Consider the following 6218-nt stretch of genomic DNA (forward strand, 5'->3'; position numbering starts at 1 on the left):
CTTGGAGCGTCTTTTGCATTTAGTTTTCACTTTTATTTTATGCACCATGCTAGTATTATATAGTCCTTGGTTGACTTATAGAATTCTCATTGCACTTCACTTAAATCTTTTGAGTATGGCTTTATAGAATACTTCATGTGCTTCGCTTATATCGTTTGAAGTTTGGATTGCCTGTTTCTCTTCACATAGAAAACCGCCATTTGTAGAATGCTCTTTTGCTTCACTTATATTTGTTGGAGCATGGGCATAACTTAGAATTAAACTATCTTTCTTCACTTATATCTATTTAGAGAGATGACAAGAATTGGTCATTCACATGGTTAGTCATAAAATCCTACATGAAACTTATAGATCACTGAATATGATATGTTTGATTCCTTGCAATAGTTTTGCGATATAAAGGTGGTGATATTAGAGTCATGCTAGTGAGTGACTGTGGATTAGTAGAAATACTTGTGTTGAGGTTTGTGATTCCCGGAGCATGCACGTATGGTGAACCGTTATGTGATGAAGTCGGAGCATGATTTATTTTTAGATTGTCTTCCTTATGTGTGGAGGTCGGGATCGCGCGATGGTTAACTCCTACCAACCCTTCCCCTAGGAGCATGTGTGTAGTACTTTGTTTTGATTACTTGTAGATTTTTGCAATAAGTATATGAGTTCTTTATGACTAATGTTTAGTCCATGGATTATACGCACTCTCACCCTTCCATCATTGCTAGCCTCTTCGGTACCATGCATTGCCCTTTCTCACCTCGAGAGTTGGTGCAAACTTCGCCGGTGCATCCAAACCCCGTGATACGATACGCTCTATCACACATAAGCCTCCTTATATCTTCCTCAAAACAGCCACCATACCTACCTATCATGGCATTTCCATAGCCATTCTGAGATATATTGCCATGCAACTTCCATCATCATCATATACATGACTTGAGCATTCATTGTCATATTGCTTTGCATGATCATAAGATAGCTAGCATGATGTTTTCATTGCTTGTCCATTTTTTGATATCTTTGCTATGCTAGATCATTGCACAACCTGGTACACCGCCGGAGGCATTCATATAGAGTCATATCTTTGTTCTAGATATCTAGTTGTAATATTGAGTTGTAAGTAAATAAAGTGTGATGATCATCATTATTAGAGCATTGCCCCGGTGAGGAAAGGATGATAGAGACTATGATTCCCCCACAAGTCGGGATGAGACTCTGGACTTTATGAAAAAAATAAAAGTGGCCAAAGAAGCCCCCAAAAAAAGAGAGAGAGGCCAAATAAGCCTACAAAAAAGAAAAAAAGGGAAAAATGAGAGAAAAAGAGAGAAGGGGCAATGTTACTGTCCTTTTACCACACTTGTGCTTCAGAGTAGGACCATGTTCTTCATGTAGAGAGTCTCTTGAGTTATCACTTTCATATACTAGTGGGGATTTTCATTATAGAACTTGGCTTGTATATTCCGATGATGGGCTTCCTCAAATGCCCGAGGTCTTCATGAGAAAGCAAGTTTGATGCACACCCACTTAGTTTCCAGTTCGAGCTTTCATACACTTATAGCTCTTAGTGCATCCGTTGCATGGCAATCCCTACTCCTCACATTGACATCAGTTGATGGGCATCTCCATAGCCCATTGATTAGCCGCGTCGATGTGAGACTTTCTCCTTTTTTTGTCTTCTCCACATAACCCCCACCATCATATTCTATTCCACCTATAGTGCTATATCCATGGCTCACGCTCATGTATTGCGTGAAAGTTGAAAAAGTTTGAGAATACTAAAGTATGAAACAATTGCTTGGCTAAAACCAGGGTTGAGCATGATTTAAATACTTTGTGTGGTGAAGATGGAGCATAGCCAAACTATATGATTTTGTAGGGATAACTTTCTTTGGCCATGTTGTTTTGAAAAGACATGATTGCTTTATTAGTACGCTTGAAGTATTATCGTTTTTATGTCAAATGATAGACTATTGCTTTGAATCACTCGTGTCTTAATATTCATGCCATGATTAGATTACATGATCAAGATTATGCTAGGTAGCATTCCACATCAAAAATTATATTTTTAATCATTTACCTCCTCGAGGACGAGCAGGAATTAAGCTTGGGGATGCTGATACGTCTCCATCGTATCTATAATTTTTGATTGTTCCATGTCAATATTTTACACCTTTCATATACTTTTGGCAACTTTTTATATTATTTTGGGACTAACATATTGATCCAGTGCCCAGTGCCAGTTCCTGTTTGTTGCATGTTTTATGTTTCGCAGAAACCCCATATCAAATGGAGTCCAAACGGGATAAAAACGGACGGAGAATATTTTTGGAATATTTATGATTTTCGGGAAGAAAAATCAACGCGAGACGGTGACCGAGGGGGCCACGAGGCAGGGGGCGCCCTAGGGGGGCAGGCGCGCCCCTGACCCTCGTGGGCACCCCGTAAGGCAGTTACTGCTCTTCTTTGGCCGCAAGAAACCTAATTTTCGGAAAAAAATCTGGGCAAAAGTTTCTATCCAATCGGAGTTACGGATCTCTGGATATATAAGAAACGGTGAAAGGGTAGAATCTGAGAACGCAGAAACAGAGAGAGACAAAGAGACAGATACAATCTCGGAGGGGCTCTCGCCCCTCCCACGCCATGGGAGCCAAGGACCAGAGGGGAAACCCTTCTCCCATCTAGGGAGAAGGTCAAGGAAGAAGAAGAAGAAGAAGGTGGGATCTCTCCCCCTTGCTTCTGGTGGCACCGGAACGCCGCCGGGGGCCATCATCATCATCAACCTCTGCCATCTTCACCAACATCTCCATCACCTTCCCCCATCTATATTCAGCGGTCCACTCTCCCGCAACCCACTGTACCCTCTACTTGAACATGGTGCTTTATGCTTCATATTATTATCCAATGATGTGTTGCCATCCTATGATGTTTGAGTAGATTTTTGTTGTCCTACCGGTGATTGATGAATTGCTATGATTGGTTCAATTTGCTTGTGCTTATGTTGCTGTCCTATTGTACCCTCTGTGTCGCGCAAGCGTGAGGGATTCCCGCTGTAGGGTGTTGCAATATGTTCATGATTCGCTTATAGTGGGTTGCTTGAGTGACAGAAGCATAAACCGGAGTAAGGGGTTGTGGCGTATGGGAATAAAGAGGACTTGATACATTAATGCTATGGTTGGGTTTTACCTTATTGATCTTTAGTAGTTGTGGATGCTTGCTAGAGTTCCAATCATAAGTGCATATGATCCAAGAAGAGAAAGTATGTTAGCTTATGCCTCTCCCACATAAAACTTGTTATCGGTCTAGTAAAGTAGTCAACTGCTTAGGGACAATTTCACAACTCATACCACCACTTTTCCACACTCTCTATATTTACTTTATTGCTTCTTTATCTAAACATCCCCTAGTTTATATTTACGTGCTCTTTATTATCTTGCAAACCTATCCAACAACACCTACAAAGTCCTTCTAGTTTCATACTTGTTTTAGGTAAAGCGAACGCTAAGCATGCGTAGAGTTGTATTGGTGGTCGATAGAACTTGAGGGAATATTTGTTCTACCTTTAGCTCCTCGTTGGGTTCGACACTCTTACTTATCGAAAGAGGCTACAATTGATCCCCTATACGTGTGGGTTATCAACTCCTTTTTTATTGTTCCATTTTGAACTACTTCAAAATCTTGTCAAGGTATGTACTCATTGAAAAATCTTATCAAGCGTCATGATCTATCTCTATAGATCTTGATGCCCGATATGTAAGCAGCTTCACCGAGGTCTTTCTTTGAAAAAAAACTCCTTTCAAAGTCTTCTTTATGCTTTCCAGAAAATTCTACATAATTTCCAATCAACAATATGTCATTCACATATACTTATCAGAAAGGCTGTAGTGCTCCCACTCACTTTCTTGTAAATACAGGCTTCACCACAAGTCTGTATAAAACTATATGCTTTGATCAACTCATCAAAGCGTATATTCCAACTCCGAGATGCTTGCACCAGTCCATAGATGGATCGCTGGAGCTTGCACATTTTGTTAGCACCTTTAGGACTGACAAAACCTTCTCGTTGCATCATATACAACTCTTTTTTAATAAATCAATTAAGGATTGCAGTTTTGATATCCATTTGCCAGATTTCATAGAATGCGACAATTGCTAACATGATTCAGATAGACTTAAGCATCGATACGAGTGAGAAAATCTCATCGTAGTCAACACCTTGAACTTGTCGAAAACCTTTTGCGACAATTCGAGCTTTGTAAATAGTAACACTACCACCACCGTCCGTCTTCCTCCTGAAGATCCATTTATTTTCTATGGCTTGCTGATCATCGAGCAAGTCAACCAAAGTCCACACTTTGTTCTCACACATGGATCCTATCTCAGATTTCATGGCCTCAAGCCATTTATCGGAATCTGGGCTCATATCGCTTCTTCATAGTTCGTAGTTTCATCATGGTCTAGTAACATGACTTCTAGAACAGGATTACCGTACCACTCTGGTGCAGATCGTGCTCTGTTTGACCTATGAGGTTCTGTAGCAACTTGATCTGAAGTTTCATGATCTTTATTAATAGCTTCCTCTCTAGTTGGTGTAGGCATCACGGGAACATATTTCTTGGATGAGCTACTTTACAAATTGAGAGTAGGTACAATTACCTCATCAAGTTCTACTTTCCTCGCAGTCACTTCTTTCGAGAGAAAACTCCTTCTCTAGAAAGGTTCCATTCTTGGCAACAAAGATCTTGCCTTCGGATATGTGATAGAATGTGTACCCAGTTGTTTCCTTAGGGTATACTATGAAGGCACACTTCTTCGATTTGGGTTCGAGCTTATTAGGCTGAAGCCTTTTGACATAAGCATCGCTACCCCGAACTTTAAGAAACGACAGCTTAGGTTTGTTGCCAAACCACAATTCACATGGTCTCGTCTCAACGGATTTTGATGGTGCCCTGTTTAACATGAATGCAGTTGTCTCTAATACATAACCCAAAACGATAGTGGTAAATTGGTAAGAGACATCATAGATCGGACCATATCTAATAAAGTGTGGTTATGACGTTCGGACACACCATTACGCTGTGGTATTCCAGGTGGCGTGAGCTGTGAAACTATTCCATGTTGTTTTAAATGAAGGCCAAACTCGTAACTCAAATATTCACCTCCATGATCAGATTGTAGAAACTTTATTTTCTTGTTACGATGATTCTCCACTTCACTCTGTAATTTTTTGAACTTTTCAAATGTTTCAGACTTGTGTTTCATTAAGTAGATATACCCATATCTGCTCAAATCATTTGTGAAGGTCAGAAAATAACGATACCCACCACGAGCCTCAACACTCATCGGACCGCATACATCGGTATGTATTATTTCCAATAAGTCATTAGCTCATCCAATTGTTCCGGAGAACGGAGTTTTAGTCATCTTTCCCATGAGGCATGGTTTGCAAGTATCAAATGATTCATAATCAAGTGATTTCGAAAGCCCATCAACATGTAATTTCTTAATGCGCTTTACACCAATATGACCTAAACGGCAGTGCCACAAGAATGTTGCGCTATCATTATCAACTTTGCATATTTTGGCATCAATATTATGAATATGTGTATCACTATGATCGAGATTCAATAAATCATTAACATTTGGTGCATGACCATAGAAGGTTTTACTCATCTAAACAGAATAACAATTATTCTCTATCTTTAAATGAATAACTGTATTGCAATAAACATGATCTAAGCATATTCATGCTCAACACAAACACCAAATAACATTTATTTAGGTTCAACAGTAATCCCGAAAGTATAGGGAGTGTGCGATGATGATCATACCAATCTTGGAACCACTTCCAACACACATAATCACTTCACCCTCAACTAGTCTATATTTATTCTGCAACTCCTGTTTCAAGTTACTAATCTTAGCAACCGAAAAGGTATCAAATACCCAGGGGCTACTATGAGCACTAGTAAGGTATACATCAATAACATGTATATCAAATATACCTTTTTCACTTTGCCATCCTTCTTATCTGCCAAATATTTGGGGTAGTTCCGCTTCCAATGACCATTTCCTTTGCAGTAGAAGCACTCAGTTTCAGGCTTAGGTCTAGCTTTGGGCTTCTTCACGGGAGTGAAAACTTGCTTGCCATTCTTCTTGAAGTTCCCTTTGTTTCCCTTTGCCCTTTTCTTGAAACTAGTGATTTTGTTTAATCATCAACACTT

This window comes from Triticum dicoccoides, chromosome 5B (genome assembly GCF_002162155.2).
Source record: "Triticum dicoccoides isolate Atlit2015 ecotype Zavitan chromosome 5B, WEW_v2.0, whole genome shotgun sequence".
Taxonomy (NCBI): Eukaryota; Viridiplantae; Streptophyta; class Magnoliopsida; order Poales; family Poaceae; genus Triticum; species Triticum dicoccoides.